Genomic DNA, 10,510 nt, shown 5'->3' with positions numbered 1-10,510 from the left:
TGAACTATCAGTATAAGTAAAAATCTCAGTGAACCGAAGTCAAAAAATTGAACTTTTTGGTTTGTAATAAGTTGTTTGTGAAATTCGTGTTAACGTTTCAAGTTTGAATATTGGAGCTTTAAGTAAGTCAAAAGCTCTCTGTTATACGTGAGTAAATAAAGATGATAATTCTTAGACTGAAAAATAAATTTTAGTGTAGACTGATTGATAAATCTTGAAAGTTGAGTATAATCATAGGTGTTTAAACGAGTAGTACTAGTAGTAACGATACGTTTAACGTTAACTATAGCATTCTGTATAGGCCTAAGCACGCATTATTGCTCTTGACTACTAGTAGCATTATCACTAACGTTGCTGAAAATGTAGTACAAGATTATTTCTTATCGTCCACTTCAAGATGATTCCATTTGAACTCTTGAGTTTGAAGCATTTCATTTTGAATTTGAGTTTTCATTTTTGTTGCGACTTTAAATGAAGCATCAAATGTCTAATGTGTGTATACCAGTACCATTACTCATCAGTCAGTAAAGGAATAGAATCAATAAAATTAAAAATCCTCGAAATGGAATACAAATGTTTTACTTTTAACTGATTTGTTCCTTTATTTTACTTACAATTTATATTCACTTTCGTTATTTCTATGAAGTTTACTGTCACAGTGCCAGGAAATAAATATATTCTACTCTCCACATTCTCAAACACTAGAGTTCAAATGCGTTTAAACTAGTGTAATTATTTAGTGTATTGAAATAGTATTATTATTAGTAATACACTTATTGTAGTTTAGAGCATTGTCTACTGATAAGTTTTTACATTTGATTAAATTAAGTTGCTGTTAGTATATTGTTGAATAGCTGTAAGAAAATCTGTTAAAAGTACTTCAAGAATTGAAAAAAAACATTTTAAATACCTATAAAATAAATTAGGATGAGAGTCTATAATTATAAGTTTGGAAATTTGCATTCAAGTAATGACCAAAACATACTTACTACTGCAGTTGTTTCAGTATTTTAAAAATTGTAAACAAGTATTATTTGAAAATATGCACATATAGCAAAATAGAAAGGACAAAGGTCTATAAGATGAGAGGTTTGTTACCAAGTAATAGCTGAAGCATACTTACCTTTAACAAAAGTTGAAATTACCATAACTGAAGTATATTTGAAGAGATTAGATTGTGCATAGCCACATCTATATTTTCTACATATGTATAGAATTCTTTATAGGATTTCTTATGTATTTTTCACATTTAAGGTAAGTTGTTGAACAATGCACTAGTTTTTTTAATGTAAGGGCATCATCTTTAAATAGCTTCAGTTATCAGTGTATTGTTTATCACTACAAAATGTGGTAAGTATGATACTGTTTAAAATTGGTATTAGTTGTCTTGTTGTTAAAACCATTCATTTTAAAGTGTCAAGGTAAGACATGATTTCACTTGTTGATGTCTAAGGAATAATTTGTTCAGTAGTTGTATTTTACAAGTGAAATTGCAATTTGCTTATTAGAACCATTTGCAAGGTTATATATTAGAAATTGCATTATCTAGTGAAACTGAGACAGTGTTACAGTTATGGAACCAATGACATGAGAGAACATTGCATGTTGTATGGTTTATATAACTCAACTTGAAATATTTTTACAATACGTCACTCATTTAATGTGAAGGAATACAGGCATCATTTCATGTGAAGTATAACCTGAAGAAAGAAGGCAAGATATCTTGACTATTTAATGGTGAACTAAGATTATACCTTCAAAAGACAAAAAGGAGAAATGCATTAAAAGTAAGAAATGAATGATATATTTTAAAGATATGATAGTTCCTCAACAAAACATAGTTGTTCTTAGAGATATACAGAAAAATTCTTTAAAAATAATGAATGTGTGTTGTTATAGGTAACACTTTTAAAGTTGTACAGAAATTAAAACTTTTTTTTTGAATTTTTTCTTCATGGGTAATGTAACTTTTGGGGTTAAAATTATTGAAAAAAGATGTAGAATTAACATGTACAATTAACTTTAAAATTTCTGGCTTAAAAAATGTGAAATGCCTTAAAAATAATTTATTCCGAAAGTGATGACAATAAAATATTAATGGGTAAAGGAAATCCTGTCTTTAGGTGTACAAACTTGGGATTAAGTTATTTTTAATCGTAAACTGTTGTACCTAAAATACACCATACATGTGGCAAAGCATAACACCAGTAACAAGCTGAAAATATGATTGTATTCTTTTAGTTTTTCCACTGAAATATTACTAGAATATTTGTTATTGAAAAATTCAACTACTTATTGACATTAATTATAAATAAGATAGATACTAAGCAACACTAACTAGTGAGATTACTAGTAGGTATAGGTTAACATAACTTACATATGTTTATTTCTTGGGATTGACTTTTTGATTTTTTATGAACACAACTATGTCATTGCAATGAATCACATGATGAACAGAATGTATACAACTATATTTTGGCAGTCAAGCATATGTATATTTTAGGTGCATCTTAACTATAAAAAGTAACAATAAATAACATAGCATGTGCATTTAACTTCTTTAGAGGTAAAGGAGAACAGGAGTATCATAGATATCAAATTAGTCGTTATTCTGAATTAGCAAAATGCTAGTTCCACACACTTCTGTGTTTACAACATGTTTTTGTAATTGCATATTAAAGAAGTGTTTATGGTAACAATTAAGATAATAAATTAGGATGTTTTCAAAATATTTTCAATGAAAAAAAACATTAAACTGCACTTTAATATTCCATTATCAAAATAAAGAATATTTTTATTATTTTTATGGTATAGTTTTATACCTGGTCGATTACAAATGGTTTTTCCCCTTGTTAGAGTATATTTACTTAGCATAAAGCCTATAGGCTAAAGTTTATTTTTGATACACAATTTCCTGAGTAGTCTTGTAATCCATTAGAGAATTAGTAATTATTCTTTATATATGCACCACATCAAATTCACTTAAGTACATTTGATAGTTCTTTAAAAAAATTATTATTAAATTATATACACTAAGTTATAACTTGTTATCTAAAACTCAAATTAATTGATGTAAATATTAAAAAATATGAAGATTATAACATTTTAATTTTTCTGTGTCACAGTAATATGCAGACATTGTAGAAGTGTGAAACTTAAGTTGTGGTGAATGAAAGTTACTTTTTTGAATTGTAAATTGTACATACAATTATATACTTTTAATATCTCAGTATTATGATGACACAAATCCCAGTTTTCCAAACAAACTTTCTTTAAACAACACATTTTAATAACACTATCCACAAAATTAAAGAAAATGAACCTAAATTTTACAAACCTTTTGTAAACAATGTGTTATTTCTGGGTGTTACACCATTTGCACAGTATTGTATTTTAAAAGTTTGTGCTTATAAATGTCACAGTTGAAATTTCTACAGTTTAGATTGATAATTGTGCATATACTCAAAGTACGTGTTTGGCTATTTGCAAGACTTTTGAAATGAACAAAACACTTCCTAGTCATAACATGCAAAAGAATGGATACAAAAGACCTCTTAATACCTACATTTTAAATTATATCTCTGAATGAGTTAACTCATTACTCGGAAATAACACCAAGTAAAAGACATTGCCAAAAATTATGAGCTAAATGCTACAACCCTTGCTAATAATTTATAAAGGATAGCATTGTTAAAAATTGATACTTTGAGAAACTGTTACCCAGCAAAGGATATTTGTATGAGTTCTGCTACTTAACTGAAACAAGCATGTTATAAAAATACAAGTTTCAAATTCTATGTCTTAGGAAAGCAAAATCATGAAATTTTTACAAAAATATTGGAGGTCAATGCTGAATAAATTATTCACTTATACTTATCAGCAAAAGTTAGCATAATAATAGAATAAAAAATATAATTGTCTCAAATATATTTAAATTTAGATATATTATGTAAATTATATATATGTTCAGCTAAAATATGTGGAATAGACAAAAATAAAACTAATACATGAAACAAGAGCTGAAGAATTTGGGAATTTCAAATTTCTGAATTAGTAAGAGAATGTATTTAGCAAAAGTTATTTTGTATCAAAACCAAACTGTTTAATAATATTCAAAATAAAATGAGATCACTGTTTAATGATGAAAATGTGTATTAAATTAACACTGAAGAAATGCATAACTAGTATTGATGACCTTGAAATTTGCATGTAGTATATACATATATTTAAAATACAAGTTATGTTAAATATTTTAATGTACTTTAAAATTTTGAATATTATATATATTTATATATAAGTAATATGTTTATATATTACAAATATTTATTAAACTATGTTGTACTTGCAGGCCTGGTTATATATCACCAATCACAGAGTATGTTGTTATGATATTGTTCAATATGATACAAAGTACTTGAAGATGAAAATATGTATTTCGAGTGTTTGTGTAGTTACCTTAATAATATGATTGGTACATATAAAGTTTAATATTATATTAATGTGTTCATTTTATTATTGTTCATTAACTACTCTAACCATTATCACCACTATACAGTAGTGTGTTGTTTGTAAGTCAGTCAGTAGTCATTAAAGTTACATTTCATAAGGAATGCTTAATGTTGCAATTTGTATGTCATGATGTGAGTAAAATATGTATATGCCATAAATTATGAGGATAATTATGGACTCTGTAGGCTACAACACAGTATAATGTATGAACTTCAAAAGTAATAATTAAAATGTATTACTCTTAATTTTGGTTTTATTTACACTTGATAAAGAAAAGCCTGGGAATTCTGTGCAAGTACATCTAGTTTGCATTTATGAAGGGTTAAAAGGTTGGCATGTCTGAGCAGACAAAGAATATTGCTTCATGAGCATTTGCCTCATGACCAGAGAGTTACAGATTTGAGTTTGCTACTGCCTGTTACTATTTTGTCTGGTGTACAAACTTGTGAACGTGAAAGGTGTAATGTCACAAACATAACACATACACACATTGTCAAAAAAGTAAATTTATAGTTTATTTAACCCTAAAGACAACAGTTATGCAAATTATAAATTTCAAGGTAACAAATAGTTGTAGATGTTAATCAATAGTAGAGTACAGTTATGCAATTATAAATTAAAAACATAAGTACAACTGGAAAATTAGTAATATTTATCCATGAACTGACCAATTGATAGCCTCATTAATTGGTTAAATTAAACATTAGTACAAGATTCCTGAAACATACTAGGCAATTACCTCTCCTCTAGTGAGTAGTTCAGTTCAAGAAGAAGAAAAAAATTGAAAACCCTCTGATTAGTTGGGAAAAAAAATCAAGACCAAAATTTTTATGGCAGTTGATTTAATCGTAGTTTTGATTAATTGATGTAATCATAATTTCAATTATTTGATAACTTACATAACACTGATCAAAAAGTAAATCTGTCCTCTTAGATAATTGAGTTGCCCAGTTTTAAACATAATATAAAAAACAACAAATAGTGAACTTATAGTTTATTTTGCATTGAGGTAGCTCAAGAGCTGGCACTGTATGCTGCTGGCTGATTGCCTTCATTTTGATCAGCAGTTAAAAAAAATAACTCAAACATACCATTTTTCCTATGACTGAAAAGGGAAGACATTTTATCTATTTGATTATTTTTATGACATTAATTGCAATTTTGATTAATTAATTGTTTTATATGATATTTGCCAATATAACTGGTGCTCACAAGTTATTTATGTTGGTTAATCTCCCAGCTATAATGTAATTATAACCTCTGGTGAACCTGTTGTGTTAAGTGCACACAATACATTGGTTGGTTGTAGATGATTTGTGGTTTCTATAGTTCAGTATAAATATTTTATTGGATTTTAGGATAATAAGTATGTTAACTGATACTTTTAACATTTATTTTGAAATATTTAACCATGGCATAACTACATTGTCATGTCAAACTACTTCTGTTTCGTGAGAGAGTGGGCAGTTACTTGACACCTTGTTACTTGATACACATCTGTTTTCAGTATTGTTAAAGCCTTTTAGGAATTAAAATTACAACTGTAGAAACAAAATACCTGACAGCTATCATCCATTTTTTAGCACAAAACATTGTCAAGTGTTATGAACTGTGCTATTATTACAGATTCATTTGATGATCCATCTCCAAATGACACTGAAACTTTTATTATAAGTGGTTGCAGCTATGCTTTCCTTTTTTTGATGCATCCTAAACAGCAACAGATTTTGTAGGATTTTGTTTTTTTTACTTGTAGGGCATAATGGGTGTAAAGAGTTGGAGGGCAGAAAAAATTAAGTGTCAGTAACAATTACAATATGGATAATTTAAAATTTTAAAATCCCAGACTTTGATATTTTAGATGGCAAGATACTGAGAGGAAAAGCTTACCAATTGGGAATCATATCAGTTTGTCTGATCCCCCAGTTTTTATGACTGAACAACAGGCATTAGTTATGCCAAATGTCCCATGTGCCCAAAGCACATTCACTGCTATCATGCATGGTATTATAATCTTTGCTGGAGCATGGAGCAGCAACATATTTTTGACAGAAATTAATTTACAAATTTTGCATTCACTTAGTCTCATTTCTGAATTCTGTGTTTCTAATATAAATTTGAGATTTAATGTGGAGGATGATGATATTCCCATCATAGGTGACAAATCACGTCATGACTTTCTAGAGCATGGGATTAACTTTAATTGCTGAGGAAGTTCAAGCCTTGGTTTGTAAGAAGTTAGGGTGGTACATGCAGTTGGCAATTTTTTTTCTCTTTCTTTGCTTGACCATGTTTCTGAGGAGGCCTATCATCGTGAGGAACAAATTTTGAAATCTCTTGTTAACACATTCCTCTTTTGATCCATCATAGCCTACACTCATTTAAGGACATTTGATCTCCCACTCCCTTCTTACAAATTGCCAATCAGGTATGTCATATTCATGTTTCACCTATAGCCTATGATTCCTCCCCTGGTGTATTGGAAAAGTCCACTTTACAATTATTGTTTTCCTCCTCCCAAGATTAATATGCTTTCTGAGATTTTCTGAACAATTACAGTCAATGCCCATCCTACTTATTTGGTGAATCAGTATGTCTTGGCTTATCGTGTCTCAAATCCCTTTTTGGATTTTCAACATTTAAATCCTCTCCTTTTCCTGTGGGACTTCTGTCTGCTTCTGTCATATGCAGTTTTCCTGGATTAGTCTTTCTCAGACCTCACTTTTGTGCAATTTTTTCTCCCTCCCTGAGGCCTTTTTTTAATTTTCTGATGTCTTTGAAAAAAACTTGGGACCCTCATTTCGGCCATCATGGCTCGTTTTTTGGTTTGTGTCCTTTCCTTCAATACCTGGCTACTTTGCTCCCAGGACTTATTAGGGATAGATGCATTTATGGAAGGGTCCCCCCTCCCTTGTTCCCTATGGCATCTCCAACAGACCTCTTTTTTACTTGATTTTCATCTATGGAGATTGTTCAGGTTCTATATAATTGTGGATTGATGTAGCTAGACTACCCCTCTCCTTATCTTTTCTAGCCATATGTTCATTGCATCCTATCATTACCACCCAGGATTTCTCTATCCTGGTTTCTCATCGCTATTTTTGTTTAACTACACTTACTTGGAAAGATGCCAGTGTTATTGGTGACATGGGAGTAGTTCCTGTCTCATGGGGGCCAGATTGTTATGTTTCTTAACTGTGTCGCAGTGCTTCATGACAGATCCATGAGTTTTACATGTTCTGTTCAAAGGTTTCTGTCTTTTATTCTGGTGTCTATCCCCTTTTCCCAATTTTCTTCCTTCCTTATGAGGATCTTTTCTCCCTCAATCAACTTGCTGAGACTGTTCAAGACCTATGCAAAGGAGCTATCAAGTAATTAATTCCCACCCATCTGGATTTTTATTCCTGTCTTTTTGTGATAGATGAGCAGTTGGAGACCAATTATTAAACCTTTTTTGGGTGAATTTCTTTCTAGAGCTTTCTCACTTTGGTATGTGTTTTCCAGGGACTTTGGATAACCAAATATGATGTGACAGATGCCTGTCTTCACATTATTGCTGTTCTAGAGCCATGTTGTTTTCATTATTTCATCCACAACGATCAAGTGTTCTAGTTCAGCTCCTTACATGTTACTGAGTATCACATGTTTCACTAAGTTGATTATCACCTTCACTCACTGGGTTTTTGCACTCATCATTAGAGATACATCTGGCTCCTGCTTGTCTATTCCCATTTTCAATCAGCAAATCACATGTTTGCTTCTATAGGAAGCAGAGTGGGTGTGTTTGCTTACTATGTTGGAGAAGTCTATTTTTATTCCACCCAATACTTGGTTCATTTGAGGGTGTTTCTTCAATTCACATTTTAGTAGGGCCCAACCTTCTCTTCATTTCAGGATATGGAATGGACAATCACAGGAACCCTTACCTCTCCTTTTCTCATGACTCAAAAGGTTGTCTCTTTTGGGGATGTGAGTTCATATGTGTTCATTTTAGTGGATACTTCTTGGATCTCTTGGACCATCTTGTTGTCTTTCACTCCTTGATCAAAGCAGACCAAGTTTCATAGCTCAACAGGGGGGTTCTGTTGTTCCACCTCATCTAGATTTTTGTCTGTTCATTGGTATGTATTTGGTGGGGTATGTGCTTTTCTCAACGCTTAAGAGATTTTTGGTCTGTAGTTTTTAGAGGAGCTTACACTCCACATCAACATCTTCAAGCTTTAGACAGTCCATCAGGCTTTGACCCACTTCTTTCTACTCCTGTGAGGGTGAGTGGTTGTGATACACCCTGACAATTCCACAGTCATCAGTTATATTACCAGACAAGGTGAAACCAAATTCAGATAACTGGATCTTTTTTTGAGTCACCAATCACAACATGTTCTTGGAGCCACAAATCTGATTGCAGATTATTTATTTTGTTCCTCCCATATTCTACATTTATTGGTAGGTGTGTTCTCAACTGGGAACACTTAAGGCTTCTCCTTGTCTTGTCTTGCTGGTTGCTTTATATTGGCCTGCACAACTTTGATTCCCTCTGCTTTTTTCTTTACTTATGCAACATCTTATGCCCTTGCCTATGATTTGTTCTCTCCTCTGTCAACTTTGATCAGATATAGTAGATTCTGGTGTCACCAAAATTTGTCTTCACATTTGGCTTTTGTCTGGTCCCTTGCTTCAGCACAGGAGCAATCTCCTTGTGTAGCATCTTTCCTTTCCTGAACCGTTAGACCTTTTAACCTGACCAATTAACCACAGCATTGGTCCACCTTCTAACCTTGGTCTCTATGGCTTCCATTTTTCCTGCCTTTTTCTTTTTCAGCTTTTCCAATTCTTCATCTGGTTATTTGATCACTAATTGTCTGTTTCAACTGTGTTTTATTCTCAGGGGACCCAATTGAACATCTTTCATTTCTCCTGGTTCCATGACATTTTCTCCTCAACTGTTATTTCCCTCTCTTTCTTTTCCTTCCATATTGCTCATCATCCACATCCCTTTGTTGCACTAGATTAGGATCTTAGTGTGGTCCTTTATGCTCCTTATTATTCTCTCTTTGAATCACTTGCTACATATTCCTTGTACTTTCTTTTTCTTAAGACCTATTTTCTTTCCTTGCCGTTACTGCATGGCCAGATGGTTAAGGCATTCAACTTGTAATCTGAGGGTTCGAATCCCTGTCACACCAAACATGCTTGCCTTCTTAGCCATGGGGGCATTATAATGTGACAGTCAATCCCACTATTCATTAGTAAAAGAGTAGCCCTAAGAGTTGGTGGTGGATGGTGATGACTAGCTGCCTTCCCTCTAACTTTACACTGCTAAATTAGGGATGGCTAGTGCAGATATACCTCGAGTAGCTTTGCACGAATTTCAAACCAAACCAAAATCTCTTCCTTGCCTATGTATGTCATCATTCTAGTTTTTATGTCATTAATGTTACTCATACCTTATACCTTGTATTTCTGGATATAGGATGTCTCTACCCTGCATTTATGGTTGAGGTATGATTTTGCTGATAATACTGCTTAAAGTTTTCTTTTTTCTTATGATTGAATTGAGGCAATACAAAGACCCTAGAATGCTGGGTTTGGTTTGTCATACTTCTTGCTCCCATACTAATTTTGGGAGTTTGTCTAGTTATGACTGTTTGCTAACTTCCTCTTCCTAAATCTGATTACTTAGGTCACTGTTTATTTGTGGTTGGGGTTATTGGGTATCAATAAAATGGGTCACATGCTGAAGCCACCTATTGTTGTTACATTTTTTTATCTTATTATATGGTGATGCAGCTTGCACTTTCTTAATACTCTTACAGTTGTGCAAGCATTACCTTTTCTGCTAATTTTGTTTTCTTAATTCTTGTGCAAAGAGATATCCTGTTCCAGAAGTAGTGCTGTATCCCATAGATGTACTTAATTTTATCTTCGAGCACAACTATCCATTGAGCATTTGTTTCTTTTTGCCATGTTAGTTCTTTGAGAACTTACACTGGTCCTACAC

The 10,510-nt window shown here is 32.0% G+C and overlaps 1 protein-coding gene across 4 annotated transcripts in view; it reads left to right on the top strand.

The window, feature by feature from the left end:
• The window catches only part of LOC143252746 (E3 ubiquitin-protein ligase HECW2-like), a 118,202-nt gene continuing 107,692 nt past the window's right edge, over positions 1–10,510 (top strand). For 2 of the 4 annotated variants that reach the window (XM_076505362.1, XM_076505366.1), the window contains exon 1: positions 1–122. The gene's annotated coding sequence lies outside the window, so the exon portion shown is untranslated. Of the gene's footprint in view, positions 148–10,510 lie in introns of all 4 variants that reach the window. The other 2 variants (XM_076505363.1, XM_076505364.1) reach the window with 2 other exon arrangements.

This window comes from Tachypleus tridentatus, chromosome 6, assembly GCF_004210375.1.
Source record: "Tachypleus tridentatus isolate NWPU-2018 chromosome 6, ASM421037v1, whole genome shotgun sequence".
In the NCBI taxonomy this organism is placed as follows: domain Eukaryota; kingdom Metazoa; phylum Arthropoda; class Merostomata; order Xiphosura; family Limulidae; genus Tachypleus; species Tachypleus tridentatus.
This window is presented reverse-complemented; position numbering and strand designations above follow the sequence as displayed.